Source organism: Dermacentor andersoni, chromosome 1 (assembly GCF_023375885.2).
Source record: "Dermacentor andersoni chromosome 1, qqDerAnde1_hic_scaffold, whole genome shotgun sequence".
NCBI lineage: Eukaryota > Metazoa > Arthropoda > Arachnida > Ixodida > Ixodidae > Dermacentor > Dermacentor andersoni.
Genome location: NC_092814.1, coordinates 396390607 through 396407768, shown reverse-complemented (window position 1 = coordinate 396407768; position 17162 = coordinate 396390607).

Sequence of the window (17162 nt, the reverse complement as noted above, 5' to 3'; positions counted from 1 at the left end):
GCTTTCTCATAATCAATGAAAGCTATATATAAGGGTTAGTTATATTCCGCGCATTTCTCTATCACCTGATTGATAGTGTGAATATGGTCTATTGTTGAGTAGCCTTTAGGGTATCCTATCTGGTCCTTTGCTTGACAGAAGTCTAAGGTGTTCCTGATTCTATTTGCGATTACCTTAGTAAACACTTTGTAGTCAACGGACAGTAAGCTGATTGGTCTATAATTTTTCAAGTCTTTGGCGTCCCCTTTCTTATAGATTAGGATTATGTTAGCGTTTTTCCAAGATTCTGGTACGCTCAAAGTCATGAGGCATTGCGTATAGAGGGTGGCCAGTTTCTCTAGAACAATTTGCCCGCCATCCTTCAACAGATCTGCTGTTACCTGATCCTCCCCGGCTGCCTTCCCCCTTCGCATAGCTCCCAAGGCTTTCCTTACTTCTTCCGGCGTTATTTGTGGGATTTCGAATTCCTCTAGACTGTTCTCTCTTCCATTATCATCGTGGGTGCCACTCGTACTGTATAAATCTCTATAGAACTCCTCAGCCACTTTAACTATCTCATCCGTATTAGTAATCATATTGCCCGCTTTGTCTCTTAACGCATACATCTGATTCTTGCCTATTCCTAGTTTCTTCTTCACTGCTTTTAGACTTCCTCCGTTCCTGAGAGCATGTTCAATTTTATGCATATTAAACTTCCTTGTGTCAGCTGTCTTACGCTTGTTGATTAACTTCGAAAGTTCTGCCAGTTCAATTCTAGCTGTAGGGTTAGAGGATTTTATACATTGGCGTTTCTTGATCAGATCTTTCGTCTCCTGCGATAGCTTACTGGTATCCTGTCTAACGGAGTTACCACCGACTTCTATTGCACACTCCTTAATGGTGCCCACAAGATTGTCGTTCATTGCTCAAACACTAAGGTCCTCTTCCTGAGTTAAAGCCAAATACCTGTTCTGTAGCTTGATCTGGAATTCCTCTATTTTCCCTCTTACCGCTAACTCATTGATCGGCTTCTCATGTACCAGTTTCTTCCGTTCCCTCCTAAGGTCTAGGATAATTCGAGTTCTTACCATCCTATGGTCACTGCAGCGCACCTTGCTGAGCGCGTCCACATCTTGTAAGATGCCAGGGTTAGCGCAGAGTATGAAGTCTATTTCATTTCTAGTCTCGCCGTTCGGGCTCCTCCACGTCCACTTTCGGCTATCCCGCTTGCGGAAGTAGGTATTCATTATCCGCATATTATTCTGTTCCGCAAACTCTACTAATAACTCTCCCCTGCTATTCCTAGTACCTATGCCATATTCCCCCACTGCCTTGTCTCCAGCCTGCTTCTTGCCTACCTTGGCATTGGAGTCGCCGATCAGTACAGTGTATTTTGTTTTGACTTTATCCATCGCCGATTCCACGTCTTCAAAGAAGCTTTTGACTTCCTGGTCATCATGACTGGATGTAGGGGCGTAGACCTGTACAACTTTCATTTTGTACCTCTTATTAAGTTTCACAACAAGACCTGCCACCCTTTCGTTAATGCTATAGAATTCCTGTATGTTACCAGCTATATTCTTATTAATCAGGAATCCGACTCCTAGTTCTCGTTTCTCCGCTAAGTACCGGTAGCACAGGACGTGTCCGCTTTTCGGCCCTGTATATGCTTCTTTTGGCCTTCTAACTTCACTGAGCCCTATTATATCCCATTTACTGCCCTCTAATTTCTCCAACAGCACTGCTAGACTCGCCTCACTAGATAACGTTGCCAGGTTCATATTCCAATGGCGGCCTGTCCGGAGCCATGGATTCTAAGCACCCTCTGCTGTGTCGCAGGTCTGACCGCCGCCGTGGTCAGTTGCTTCGCAGCTGCTGGGGACTGAGGGCCGGGGTTTGATTGTTGTGTTCATATAGGAGGTTGTGGCCAAGTACTGCACAAGGATGACCAATGCTGCTCTGGTGAGGGAGTGCGTTACCGGTTCTGGTCACCGGGATCAGGCCACATTCGAGGCCTTTTTATGCAATTTTATCAACACGCGGATTTTTTTTTATCCGGTGGAAAATTGCGCGGCACCAGTATTCGAACCACGGACCTCTTGCACGCGAGGCGGGTGTTCTACCCCTACGCATGTGTTATCTCGCACCTGTGCTACACAATGTGATACAAGCTGCGATCATCTCAAGATAGCTACTTGGTGTTGGCACGGCGGAATTATACGTCTGAGTGTGGCCTGATGCTTGGATCTTCGGGCTGCTCTGCTGGATGACCGACGTTTAATCCTCCATAGATCGGCGAACTTACTCGCGTGTCGATTCACTGAGACTGAGGGAGTCCGGCTGTATAGAACATTATGAGACCAAGCCGAGTAATTTGGTAAGTCTGAGGCAGAGTTAGTCCTACTAAGTAGACTTCTTGTGAGTTTGAGTCTGAGGGAGCCCAGCTGACTAGCATTTTGGTGGGTCTGCGTCCGAATGAGCCTTAAGAGGAAGCTTTTGCTCGGGCCCAGCAATGACGCGGCCTATTCAAATACATGTAAAACGCAAAAACGTTTTTCTGATAACACCTGCAGCAATCTTAATGAAATTTACTTGCTTTGAGAGAGAAAGGTAAATGCTAGCGACTGTTGGAAGCGGAATTTCGATTAAGGGCCTACATTTTGTTACAAGAATTATCTAAAACTTCGAAAGTTTGAAAAAGAAGTACGAAGTTTACAAATTCATAACTGTGCAACAAAAAAAAAAAACCAGATATCCCGGTTCTGTAAACTGCATCCGTTAGATCATTGGGTGCTGCAAAAGCTGTATTTCCATATGACTAATTTTTTTTTATATACGTGTGTAACATATCAATTTCGTCCCTTCTAGATGTACTATTGGATGCAATTCACATAACTGTGGTATAGCTTTTCATTCCTATGTTACGGAGTTGTAAATTTGATAGAGTCGTTTTCTGAAAATTTTCAATGATTTGCCAATTTTTAGTAAAATTTGATGACTTACCTTAAACATTCGAAACCAACAGTCACTAGATTTTAAGTTTTTCTTGTAAATGCAACAAACTTAGCAAAATTTGACGCAGTGGTTGCCAAGAAAAAGGAGTTCTTCTTTTAGATGTATTTAGACAGGAGCACGCGAGCTAAAACTTCCTCTTAAAGAAAGGGAGATCTGTGTCTAAGTGAGTACTGAACGCTTTTCCGACCTGTGTTTAATCATCGCTAAAATACTAGTGGCGGTGGCAACGTGAAAAGTTTATCCGAGCGGACCGCACCATACTTTGAACGATGCATCAAGACAAAAAGTTACAGTGAGGTTTCACTTCGTGAACGTGGGTGGCGCGCAAGCGTATGGGTGCTATTAGCCTCGAGAGCAAACTACAGGGTAGCTGCGAGTGCCGCTCGCGGGACGTCAGGGCAAAGACTCGCGCCTGTCCTCTGCTGCAGTTCAGGCAGTGTACGGGAGCCTCCTGCAGTGTTTTCATTTGTTCGCGCTCTTTCTATAGGCTTGTATACTTATGGCGGTCGTCTCAAAAAAGAATATTGGAGGACGCTTAAGCTTCGCCTTTTAAGAGTGGCACGCGATAGCATTCAAAGATCCGTGAATGCTTCTTACGCTTTCCGACAACTGGAGCGTATGTAACCGTAATGTTTACCTGGGGGCGCTTGCCGCGAACGCTATACACGAAGGCGAGCTTTGTAGTGGAAGCACGGCCTCTTGCGCGGGACGCGATGCGGCGGAGATGAGCGCCACCTGAGTTATTGCAAGGAACCGGGGGCCCCGCTCCGTGGCCCCCAATACACCCATAGGCAGGTGCGCGCAAAACGGCGAACGCCGCGGTCGGTTTGTGTGTGTTAAGAGCCTTGTTTCAGTTTTCGCGTCAAAGAATTATGTTTTCTCGTAGAGTCAAATTACAATCCGAGAGCTATCAGGTCTGCAGGTTGTGCACAAGTTGTAGTTTACGATGTTTTACGTATTCTAGCTTGAAAAATTCAGTTAGTTCCGTCCGTTCCTTTTGTCCCATGGAAGGCCTGGGTCTACGTTGTTTGAAAATCTTTTTTGCCGTAACGACGTCCGACGCCGTTTGCGTGGCTATTCACATCGCTGTGCCTCCTCAGCCGAGCCTTTGAAAGCTCGTGGTGGGGAGTTCGTGAGTTCGAGTTCAGCTGATTCCTACCACGTGGCCTCCTCCCGGAATGTCTGGATACGGCGCGAGTTGTTCAGGGTTCAAGCCTGCTGGCCATCCGTTTAATGAGGTGCCTTTGTGGCTTTTTTGCCTCTTTTTTTTCACACGTTTTACGCTCGTGTATTCTTAGCTTCACTTCGGCTAGGCGCGGGCGCCACGTGGTTTTCACAGCGATGGTGGCCCCTTCGCGGCTTCGTCCGCTCAGCTTCGTTGGTCGTGTTCCGAAAGGCGCGACCAATTTCGACGTTTTCAAGGCACTTGTGCAGCACTTTTCGCTGTCCGACATGAAGTCCGTGCAGTGCAGGGTTGTTTTGAGGTTGCGCTCAAGAATAAGGCCGCAGTTCATCGCTTCTTAGCTGATCCCGCTTTGAAGGTTCGCGATATCGAGGTCCGGTTCGAGTATCAAGGTGTTCGTGTGAAGATGGCGAGTGTTTTCGGCTACCCCGCGGATCTTCCAGGCCAAGTTCTTTCCACCGAGCTAGACATCTTTGGTAGGATTCAAAGGATCTCCGAAGAGTACGTGCCGGGGTTCTCTGCCAATGGTACAGGGAACCGGCGCATTCGGATGGTGATAGTGCGGCCCGTTCCTAACCTTCTTCGTGTACGAGAGCTTGTCGTCCAGTCTGAGTACGAGGGAGTCGTTCGATTGTGGCTTAGGTGTAACCGGGAAGGTCCCCACGCGGCCGTGTTCGACACGCTGAAGTGCGCGCACTGCGAGCAGGTCAGCTACGTGGCATGCGACGCGAAATGCGTGCGATGTGGCGGAGACCACGCGTTCTCGGCGTGTAGTGTCTGCACCTACTCGTCAGAAGCCGCGTGGCCAGAACTGCAGGAATCTGCAGTAGTGGCGGTGGTTGGTTCGCTGGTAGATATCACAGCAGCTGCATTGGAGGACAAGAAGGGCCAGGCTTCTTTGAGCGCGGCAGACACCGCCAAAGGCGGTGACGGTTCCGCCATAGCATTAAGAATCAGCTTTACAGAAGGGAAACTGTACCTTCCACACTGATACGAAAATAAGAAGCGGCGGCGCATGGAACTTACCGGTGGGCCCGACAGATGTCGCTGCTTAAAGAGGAAGCGGGAGTGCAATTTTTATTTAGTGCAATATCCAATATGGCCCCTTTTTATCGGTGGCGTAATGCTGTGTACGCTCCCTGCTCGCCTTGCTGGCTTTGTGGCATGCGTCCGCTGACGTGTTTTAATTGCCAGGAGACTAAAAATGCCTCTACTGACGCCCATACAGACAAGCCACAAGTGAGTGAACAGGACGTGTGACTTTATTGGCCGAAGAAAAGCTGTGTACCTTCTCGTACAAGAGCAGAAATAAAATTTGCATGTCGAGATGCGCTGAACCCAGCAAGTAAACTGCTCACTTTGGTCGTCGCACATGGCGGTTTGGTAACGAGCGACAATCAGCAGCGCAAGCAAATTGCGCAGTGCTAAATCAGTTAGCATCGACAGTTGCCGTAACTTGCATTGCGAAGTAATCGGTGACTCAGGCATCTGCTGCCGTGGGCAACACAGCGACATGGACTACCCGGCATTTTAGCGTTACCCCCTTATCAACATGCACGTTAGTTTTCCTTCTTTCGCGTGGCTCTAATGTGTAACTCACACTTGGTGTTCCACATTCTCAATATGGGTATGGCTGGTTTTGTGGCCATCGCCATTTTGTAGCCACTTTTGCAAGCCTTTCCACCCATGTGGCTATGAACTTCATACACTTCGGACCATGTAATCACGTATGCTGGTCTCCGTTCACTTCCCATCACGGCCGATGAAGGCCCACAAGCGTAATTTGCCCACGGCTGAAGCAGAAAAGGACGAACGGTGCGTGTAAATTCGGAGGCTGTCGCTGTGTACACTGCCGGAACAGATGGTTACCTCTAGAGACTATTGCCCAGTGTAGCTGATCAAGTCGCCACATCCAAGAAGCGTAACACGGCGACCATGATCAAATGAGACTCGGCATTGAATCACCGCATAAGGTTCAGACAATGCACTGTACATTGGCTAAGATCCACATGACAAAAGTGAGCATTCAGACACTACGGGTCACTTACAGCACATTCAGCTATCCGACTTCAGCCACAGTGTTTGCCTTCATTGCACATGGCGGTCTCGTAACGAGTGATAACCAGCAGCGCACTCAGATTGGACATTGTCCCACCTGTTTGCATAACTTTGCCGTAACTTGCATGGCCAACCAATCGGGTGACGCAGGCATCTGTTGCCATAGCCAACACAGCGACATGAACTACCCGGCATTTTTGCGTTACGTTATCTCCAACCTGCACGTTTCTTTTTGTTCTTTAGGGGGAAGCTAACGTGTCGCACAACTTGGTGACCCACCGGCTATCAATATAGACATGCTTTGTTTTGTGGGAATCACCATTCTGCAGCCTCTTGCAGGCCTTTCCACCCATGTCGATATAAGCTTTATGCGTTTCAGACAATGTAAGCACGTATGCTAGTCTTCGTTCACGCCAAATCGCGGCCGAAGAAGGCCACAAGCACACTTTACACACGGCTGCTGCAAGAATGGACAAACAGGGAGCACCGATCACTGTACATGTAAACAGGGAGTCTATGTCGCCGGGTGGACTACAGGAGCAGGTGCTCTCTTTGACAGGCTGTTGCCCAATACAACTAACCAGCCCGTCACATCCGAGAAATGTAACACCGCAATCTTGACCAAGTGGGACAGCATTGAAACAAAACTCTGCAATCAAATCACTTCAACAGACCTCTAACATAACGGTCAATCTATACATTGGCAGTATACACTATACAATGGCTATGATCCACATGATAACAGTGAGCATACACGCACACGGGTCGCTTACAGCACATTCAACCGTCCGATTGCAGGCATAGTGCTTGCCTTCGTCGCACATGGTGAGCTGGTAACAAGCGACAACCAGCAGCGCAAGCAGATTGGACACTGTGTCCAATTTGTTTGCACCGACAGTCACCGTTAAAGATGAGGAACTTACATTGCGAAGCAATCAGGTGATGCAGGCATCTGCTGCTGCAGCCAACACAGCGACATCGACTACCCCGCATTTTAGTCTTACCTCCTTTCCAACCTGCACGTTTCTTTTTGTTGTTTCGCTTGCCGCTAACGTGTAACTTCCACTTGGTGTCCCACATTCTCTAAATACGGTAATGGTTGGTTTTGGGGGCATCACCATTTTGAAGCCACTTTTGCAGGCCTTTCCAACCATGTGAATGTCAACTTCATACACTTCGGACCATGTAAACACGTTGATAGTCTCCGTTGACGCAATATCATGGCCGAGGAACGCCAGAAGCAAAATTTGCACACGGCTGCAGCACGAAAGGACGGAACGGGGAGAACCAATCACGGTGCGTTTAAATAAGGAGTCTATGTGGCTGTGCGGACTGCAGGAGCAGATGCTTGCCTCGAGAGACTGTTTCTAAATGCAACTGACCAGGCTCCACACATACGGGAAACGTAACACGGTGACAAGTACCCAGTCGCACAGCGCCGAAACCGGATTCTGCAATCGATCACGCAACGTAGCTTGCGCAAGAACACAGGCTGTCGAGCAATAATAGCAATCCTGAACGAGAGTAGGAATTGAATATAGAATGGGAAAGCTTTCATTCAAGAAAGAAGCCACTCTACTTTGCAAGCACTGAAAGCCAAAAATATTAAGAAAAGTTAAATGCTACATAGCACATGGTGCAAAGGTCAATGCAAGAAACATGCCAATGCCGCATCAGCAATATCAGGAGAGGAATTGCACATGGCAACGTACACTAGAAAATTATGTTAGGCTACTAGGCAGTGACTGGTATTAAGTAGGAGCAAAGAATCGGTTGACTTTTAACGTTTGGATGAGGAAGAGGAATGATCTCTAACAAGAATGTGGACTAAAAACATCTTGCATTCATTGAAAAAAAAGTATATTTGGCACAAATGGAATCTGACAAGGCGAGGAAGCTCATTAAGGAAGGGTAAGCTGACGGAACCCTTTTGGCCAATATCATCTGCGCTTGTTCACAGGTTGCAGGTACATCTGAAGACACAATTTTTGTTGTTGAGGTACCTGGAAGACTCGGTCAATATCCGTGCTGGCGGAATGATGGCGGAGACTCTTTCCATTCTTGACACAGTCGTCCGCAGACTTGATATCTCATCCAAATACTCCTGGAGCGGCATCTTTGTTCGTGGCGTAAAGCCTGGCGAATTCGACTCCAACCCCTTCCTGTTGGGGGGTTCTGTGATGACTAAGATGTTCTTGGCACTGACTCTGTTGGGGTAGAACAGTGACACACGAGGTGCAACCGAGATTATCCGAACTCATGTAGTGTTTTCTTTTATGTTCGAAACAATTATGCTCAACTGTAAATATGAACAAACGTTCGTATCATCTGCTACAAAGCAATGACATGTATCTCAAGACTAGCAAGCCAATACAGCATATATCAAGCAGATTTATTTCTGAACCAGGTGTTGTTTACCTTGTAGTAGCAGCCAAAGTCCACACAATGACCTTGTTGTAGCAGGCAGCAGCTTCTCTTTAGTGCGTGGAATGTGTTGCTTACCGGTGCGGTCCTCAATACTGCATCTTTGGAAGAGAAATTTTGACTGCATCAGAAATTAAATAAACACAATTTTGCTATATGAAATGCGAAAAAGTCTGACATATACATTGCAATAGTTTGTAACTATAAAACACATGCAAATGTGCACTGTTTGTTGTAGGGTTCTTAAGCAGCATTGTAAATAAAAATTGCTACCATCCATAAATTGTTATCTGCCTAACCGCAATGCATGTCAACAGCTTAAGTTCACAAATGAGAACATTTGTGCGCTAATTTATACACTAGAAGACATCACACTGCTAGTTTCACAAGCAAACGCATGAAAGACGTGAAGCTTTTGGAAATGATGCATTCTTTTTCTGCATGAACGTGATGCACCGCTTCAGAAGTACATTAATAAATGTTCTCAGGTAAACCAAACTGAACAGCCAGAACATTCGGAACGAACAGGTACGAAATATAGGTGAATTATCATGCGTGCAACTGTTTAATAGATTAAATTCAGTACTTTAGCTTCACTTTATCAAAGGGTTATACGGTTCTGGGAACGAAAGAAGTTGCCGGCGGACTCGAAAAAAACAACATATACTGACAAGACTACTCAGTCACCCATAGCTACGGCTACAATGAGATGAAAAATATGACGCGCGTTCCGATGTCGATTTCTCTTTCGTGAATGTCTGTATAATGATGGCCTCGCAACTAAATGTCTATTTCGGGAACAGCAACGGAGGGACCTGACTGCCCATATGTAATTCAGCATCTAGTTCGTTAACTTGTCTCCGCCTGTACGTTAACGAGACGAATATGTTACGTGGCGATTGAAGCAGCTATGTTAAACTACTCACCAGTATTGCCGTCCCCAGTTGCAGCAGGATCCGGCTACTGTTTCGATGCAGACGTGTTCCACATGGCTCACGACTGAAACCTAGCTTTCAGGCTTCACCCCAAGTTAAATAACGCGAGCTATCAAAGCCCAATGAGCTGGGTTTAGCACAAAATAACCAACCGATGTACGAAACAATGAATCCATACCTACCGTGCACGTGAACATACCGCTAAATATTTTAAATGCAGGCCATAGGTCACGTGGGAGGTCGACGATGCTGAACGCTGTTTTGCGTACATAATGGCAAAAAAAACAACAACAAAGTTAATGATAAAAATATCAATTTAAAATTAGGAATGAGCATTGTGCACTCTTTGCGATGTAATAACAACGCTTCGTTTATTGCTGAAGAAAGTTTGTAGGTTAAAATTGCGCTTACTACGGCGCGTCTAGCGCGAGATAACGCGCTCACGGGGAGCATTTTTATTTGATGTACTATGCCTGTTCTTTCTTTCTTTTTTTTTTTTGCAGCGCCGCGTGGTTGATTTTGTCGCCCTCTGTGGCCATTTGTTGAACTTGAGAGTGTTCGGGGCCTGGTTCTGCGGATTCCGACGCGAACTCTCTCCCGTCTGATACCGCAACGTGCGGGGGGCGGGATTGGGCGAGGATGTTGCTGCGACTGTCGCTGCTGCCCCTGTAGTTGTTGCGGCGCCCGCGGCCTCTGGCGGGCCGGAGCGGCTGACTGATACGACCGAAGGGGTTCCTAGGACGCTGAAGGCAAGCAGGAATCGTAAAAAGCAGCGCAGTAACCGCACTTGCTGAGCTGGCGGGGACGCGGCCGCGCGTCGGGGTCGGACGACGGTGGCTCCCATGGCTCGGAGCCTGGCACTCCTGAATTCAAGTGCGCTGCTGTGACACGTTCAGGTTCCGACTCGGAGAACGACGTCCCTTCGGACATGGAGGAAACTACTCCTTGTGTGCACTGTAAATGTGTTCGATGTTACTGCTCCGAATAGTCAAACAACTTCTCTGATTCTACTTATCAGAGGTCTCCAACTTCGTGGACTACCTTATAGGCAGTTCTAGCTTTTTGTATCTTATTCGACTAGTATTACTCAATACTATTCTACTCTTTCTCTAGCTTTTTTCTTGCCTTTACATTGCTTCTATTAGCTTCCCGCAAAATTTTGTCTCACCCAATATGGATCCTTCTCTTACTATACCTTCTTTCAATTGTAGAGGTTTGTCTCCTGCTTCCAAACAGCTAGTGGTTGTCAACTTAGCTAAATCCAGAAAGGTAGATATTCTCGTACTCCAAGAAACTATGTCCATAGGTTAGGCCAGATCAGCCACTTTTAAAGGACGTTTCGCACCAGTTCATTTTGAGTTATGGCGAGTCGGGCTGCCGAGGTACAGCCATCATTTCAATGCCGAATTTTGGCGGCCTTGTTCTTCGTCATGCCAGGGATGCCGAGGGCCGTTTCCTGTCGGTTGGTTTGGATTGTGGCATTCTAATCGTTAATGTTTATGCTCCAAACAAGGCTAGAGGTCAGAGAGAGTTTTTCGCTGCATTAGACCCATACTTGGGAGGTCACTCTCGGCTTACTCTTTTGGGCGATTTCAACTGTGTGTTAGAACAGGTTGAGGCCAAAAGTCAAAGATAGGGCTGCAAATGCTACACTACGAGAGCGCGTCGATGGCCTGGGACTGATCGATGCTTCGCGCGTGCTTCACCCTGGACAGTAAGGAATGGCATGGACAGGAAGGGGCATGCAGAGCCGCATCGATCATTTTTACATCTCATTGTCACTAGATTCTAGTATGCATTCTTCATGGTTGGTTCCTTCTGCTCTTATTGACCACATCTTCCTAATTCTGAGGTTTACTGATTCGAACATAGCCCCGCAAGGAAAGAGATCGTGGCGTCTAAATCCATAGCTCCTAAAGGACAGGCAGGCAACCGCAGAGGTATCCTGCATTCTCTTTCGATCGCTGCACAACAGAGAGAATCTAGATGGCATAGAAAGGGATGACATGAATGCCAGCGTGCGGGAGTGCTTCAGGTCTTGGGGCAAGTGTCGAGCGCGCGAGGAGCTCGAGGGATTAAAATTGTCTCCGACGCGATCCTCCTGCTCTCGATGCCGCTGTCCTGCGGCCGTGGTGTTTCTCCGGCGCTGGCGTCACTCCGAAGGGAACTTCGGATTCTCCTGCAGTGACGCTGGGATGGCTTGAGGGACACAACCCGAGCAGAGCATGGAAGCTTCGTGCAGAAGAAATGTCCTGCGTAGGCATCTTTCAAGGAAGAATACAACTCTCTCTTAGTAGATCAGAGTGATGGAAGCATAGTCTATTCACCAGATGGAGTTCTGGCACTGGCGAGGCAGTCTTACATAACCTCGTATCCCGAACCAGCTGCCACTCCAGCTGTCTTTCCATTCGTTTCACCAGCTGAGTCGCCGGAAGTTTGTGACTCAGCCATAGTCGAGGACGAGCTCTTTGCGGCTTTGAAGTCTATGATGCATAATCGCAGTCCAGGGGCCGTATAACGTAAAACTATTCCAATATGTTTTTATCCAATCTCCTGACGTCAAATTTTCGTAGCCGCCGACACATGCATCGGGTGGTCACCCGCAGGGTTGCATGAACAAACCAATGAAATGCTCCCCTCATTCATAGGATGCGACTTTTGTTTGCTTGAAAAACGAATAACATTGCCTGCACTGAGCGGCTTGTCTTATCTAAATGGCTCACAACCAGCGAGGAGCATGCTCAAGTGGAGAGGGATTCCATAGGGCCGAGCCGCTGCACTAAATATCGATAACTGAAGGAAGAGGGGGTGTCGGCGTCTGCGATTGGTCCGCTTTCTCTTTCTTAGCTTGCAGTGGTTCGTCGACAATCGCGGCGGCATGCAACGGAATGTTAAGAATGACGCTAAGACGGATCTCCAGCAAAGAAGAGTTGGCAGAACGAGGTCCTAAACGTGCCGAAAGTTCTCGAAAACGTGACACGGTAACGCAAAAAGATTTATTACTCTCAAATAAACAAATGCTCTCCTGCAGGGGCGAGTAGCCAGTGCCGGAGGAAAAGGCGGCAGCCATCTTTTATTCCTTTCGGAACGGGGCAGCCTGCGGCTATTCAAAAGAAAATTCAGTTTTGTTCGGCATATTAATGCATCTTTAACGCGTGCTTGTCACTTTGACGCGGTAAGTTTTTGCGCTTTTGTGAGGTCGCGTGAGAGGCAGGTGAAGTGGGTGCAGTCCAAAAACGTTTGACCAATAGCCGAGGGCTAGTGACAAAAAGGCGTCGAATCAGGGGTCTTGTTTTGTTCGGTCAAATTATGCATAATCAGTGTGTACACGTCATATCAGATGGGGAGTTATCGCGGTTTTCGTGACGTCGCGTGAGAGACACGTAAGTGGGGGTGATCCAAAGTTTTTCACCAATCGCGGTGGGCTGACTGCAGAATTGGATTATACTAGTTTGGAATAGTTTTACGTTATAGCGCTCCAGGATCCAACGATCTGACAGTTTAATTTTTTGTGACGTTTTGGACATCGTTAGGGAAGCCGTTCACATCAGTGGTGAACAGGCTACTCAGTGAAGGTACTCTGTCAGTGTTTCAACGAGAGAGGGTAATCACCCTCCTTGATAAGGATGAGTCGAGAAGCTCTGATCTAAGAGCGTGGCGTCCAATCACACTTCTAAGCTGTGATTACAAGCTCATAGCAAAGTGTCTGTGTATGCGACCCACTCCAGTACTCAAGACTTTTTTGGCATCTTGTGTTCAGGGGCGCTGCACTCCGCTTCACTGTTTAGCAGTGAGGGACCTTCTCCTGCGGGCGAATACTGGGAAACTTCCAGGTATTCTGTGCTCCTTCGGCCAGGAGAAGGCTTTCGATATCATTAGCCATAGGTACCTTTTGCGGGTTTTGGAAGAGGATGGTTTTAGTATGGATTTTCGACAGATGGTCCAATCTTTGTATTCTTTACCAACTTCTGCTGTTCTCATACAGGATCGCGCCTCGGAGGCATATATTGTGGTGTACGGCAGGGGGACCCTCTCTCGCGCTACCTCTAGGTACTGGCTTTTGAACGCTTCTGCAGAGGTTTTCCTGTGACAGCAGAATTGACAGGTTCCTACTCCCACCAGGTTCTTCTCCGGTTGTACTCTTTGCCTGTGCGCATGACTTGACCATTGTCGTCCCGGACGAGGCATCAGCTTGCACCATCTTGGATGTCATGGACAGCTAGTGCGAGGCGAGTGATGCAAGGGTGAATAGGTTGAAAAGTGCAGCCACGTACTTGAAGTCTACTCCGGCCAGTCCGCAGCCCGTTCATCATCTACCCGGTAAAACGCGGTTGCGTAATCTGTTTCCAATTCGCGCCAGACGGTTTGTCTCCTGAAAACTGGAAGCAGGCTGAGAAACTTCAAACCAGGATTCAGGAATTCAGCGCATTGTCATGCCCATTGACGGCTCGAGCGACAATTCTTCGCTCGCTTCTGTTTTCCTTCCTTACGTATGTGGCGTGTGTGTCTCCTGTTCCAACCCGAACCAAGATTATCTTGGAGAGGGTCCTCTTTCGCTTTCTTTGGAAAGGGCCAACTGCTTATGTAGCTCGGCAGGTACTTAAGCTGCCCAAGGATAAGAAAGGGCTCAGAATTCTCGACCTGGGCATTGTGGCACCCGCCGTGGTTGCTCAGTGGGTATGGTGTTGGGCCGCTGAGCACGAGGTCGCGGGATCGAATCCTGGCCACGGCGGCCGCATTTCGATGGGTGCGAAATGCGAAAACACCCGTGTACATAGATTTAAGTGCACGTTAAAGAAGCCCAGGTGGTTCAAATTTCCGGAGTCCTCTACTATGGCGTACCTCATAATCAGAAAGTGATTTTGGCACGCAAAACCCCATAATATAATATATTTTGGGGGGCATCGTGGCAGGTGGACCCAAGTCACTCTTAACTCGGATATGCTCCTGACTCGAAGCTTTACTTCATTTTTTTTCTTAGCACCCGACTCCACTTGTTTTCGCAGAGCACATTTTCCCACTGTGTGCCTCGTTCAGGTTCCCCGTCCACCGTTCATGCGGCGGATGGCTGCCAATTTTGTGGTGCCTCCGCAAGGTTCACCCTGGCATCGACGTAGTTTCAACTCCAATCCAAGAACTAGTCGATATCCTCATCGCAGGTCTCCCCCTGCATTGCTGAATGTAAGATATGTGCACCCACAAGCCAAACTGGAAGCTCATTACGGCCAGTTTTCTCGACGCTAGGCGAGCTACGTTCATGTACCGCCCGGCGCAAGGGTGCCTGCCGTTGAGTTACATGCCCTTCACAGCCATCCCGGCTCGTGGAGTGTGCCCTTTTTGTGGCGGTCATGAGGATTCGGTTCATATCTTTACGCAGTGTGTGCTTCTTGCAGCAGTTCTTCAAAGGATTGCTAGTCTTTCAGGCTCCCAGGTGTTCTATATCAGACCGTTAGATTGTTGCAGCCTTTTGTTAAATAGGTGATGAACCAGTTCGTGCGTCTTCGTGTCGAGGGCTCATACCAAGTTTGCTTGGCAAGCTATGAGGCGGTTTTCGGGGGTAGGGCGCCGGGCATGCTCGAAGTGCTATCGAAAGAAAGCACGGAAGGAGGTGTGGTTCCATCTCACCCGGCAGCGGCATCACTTGGGCGAAAAGAAGTTTCTCAAATTGTGGGCTAGTCCTGCCTTGATTTTTGACGAGTGAGGTGGAAAGCTATCAAATAAGTTATGATGCATGCTCCTACGGTCGCTCAACCCATCCGTGTGTGTCAGTCGATCCACGGGGTTTTGTTTGGCTCAGTGGAACCCGCAGCCGGAACCGCTCGTCGCGCACCCTCATGTGGTCGCGTTGCTCCGCGGATGACTTCGGTGGTCTTTATCGCTCTGTGCCCTGACCTCTTTTGTTTCAAGGCAGTCCGAGGGTCCGTCAGGCTCACGTCCTGTAACACCGACATGCATGTTTGTATGTTGAGTGCAGTAACTCAGTTCTGCTGCACAACAGCAGCCCCCTTGTCCGGGAAGGACCGTTGGCCTACTTGTATCTGCCTGTGGATCGCTTGCTGTTCTCTGCTAAGCGATTTGTGAGGATCGGGATAACGGCGCCTCTCCGTCTTGTAATGGTTCGTAATGTCCCTATAACTGATTATGGACTGTGGCTCACCTTCCTCTACCCGGAGTTCTATCTCTCGGGCGAACTGGTGGGCAAGTTCGTTACCCTCCAGCCCAGAGTGAGCTGGTGTCCATATCAACTGAACTTTCCTTTCAGGTACGTCGCGTTTACTCTTGACAATATCTAGTGCCGCAAGAGACACCCACCCCTTTCTGTAGCTGTTATACGCCTTTTGCGAGTCAGTGACAATTGTTCCCACCTTGGGCTACGCGAGTGCTAGCGCTATCGCAGCCTCTTCAGCCACCTCCGGAAAAGACGTCTTGATGGAGGCGCAGGTTACGAGCGCATCCCTCGTACTAGTACTAAGGGAATGCTAAGTGCTTAGCGAAGCACTGAGATTGCGCGTGCTGAATTTGCAGGCCTTTACGCAAGATTTATGGAGGGACATGGCGCATATATGCATTGCAAAACCAGTAGACCCCTTTGAAGCTACACAGTTTGCGATATCCAAGCCGCAAATTTTCTCGACTTACGCACTTTTGAAGAAAGAACTGTGGTTCAGGCATACCAGATGAAAGAAGCCGACATATCCTTCAATAAGTACGGCTGGAGCCACCCGTACCCCAAGCGTACACGAAGGGAAGGAGCACGCGGGGCAGTGGGGCGAGCTGGCACGATAGGCGTCCTGCCCGTGGCGTCACTCGCGAGAGGGCGCCACTCAAAATTCTCTCCGCTGATCATCATCATCATCAGCCGGGCTACGCTCACTGCAGGGAAAAGGCCTCTGCCATACTTCTCCACATACCCCGGTCATGTGCTAATTGTGTCCATGTTGCCCCTGCAAACTTCTTAATCTCACCGGCCCACCTACCTGCCGCCCACTGCTACGCTTCCCTTCTCTTGGAAGCCAGTCGGTAACCCTTCATGACCATCGGTTATCTTCCCTCCTCATTACATGCCCTGCCCATGCCCATTTCTTTTTCTTGATTTCAACTAAGAAGTCATTAACTCGCATTTGTTCCCTCAACAAATCTGCTCTCTTCTTATCCCTTAACGTTACATCCACCATTCTTCTTTCCATAGCTCGTTGCTTCGTCCTCAATTTAAGTAGAACCTTTTCGTAAGCCCCCATGCCCCGTAGGTGAGTATTGGTGAGATACAGCTATTATGCACTTTTCTCTTGAGGGATAATGACAAACTGCTGTTCATTATCTAAGAATGCCTGCCATGCGCACCCCACCCCATTCTTATTCTTCTGATTATTTCAGTCTCATGATCCGGATCCGCGGTCACTACCGGCCCTAATTAGATGTATTCCCTTACCACTTCCAGTGCCTCGCTTCCTATCGTAAACTGATGTTGTCTTCCCGAGACTGTTAAACATTAGTTTTCTGCAGATTAGTTTTAAGACCCACCCTTCTGCTTTGCCTGTCCAGGTCAAAGCATAAGCGTGGGACCGCTA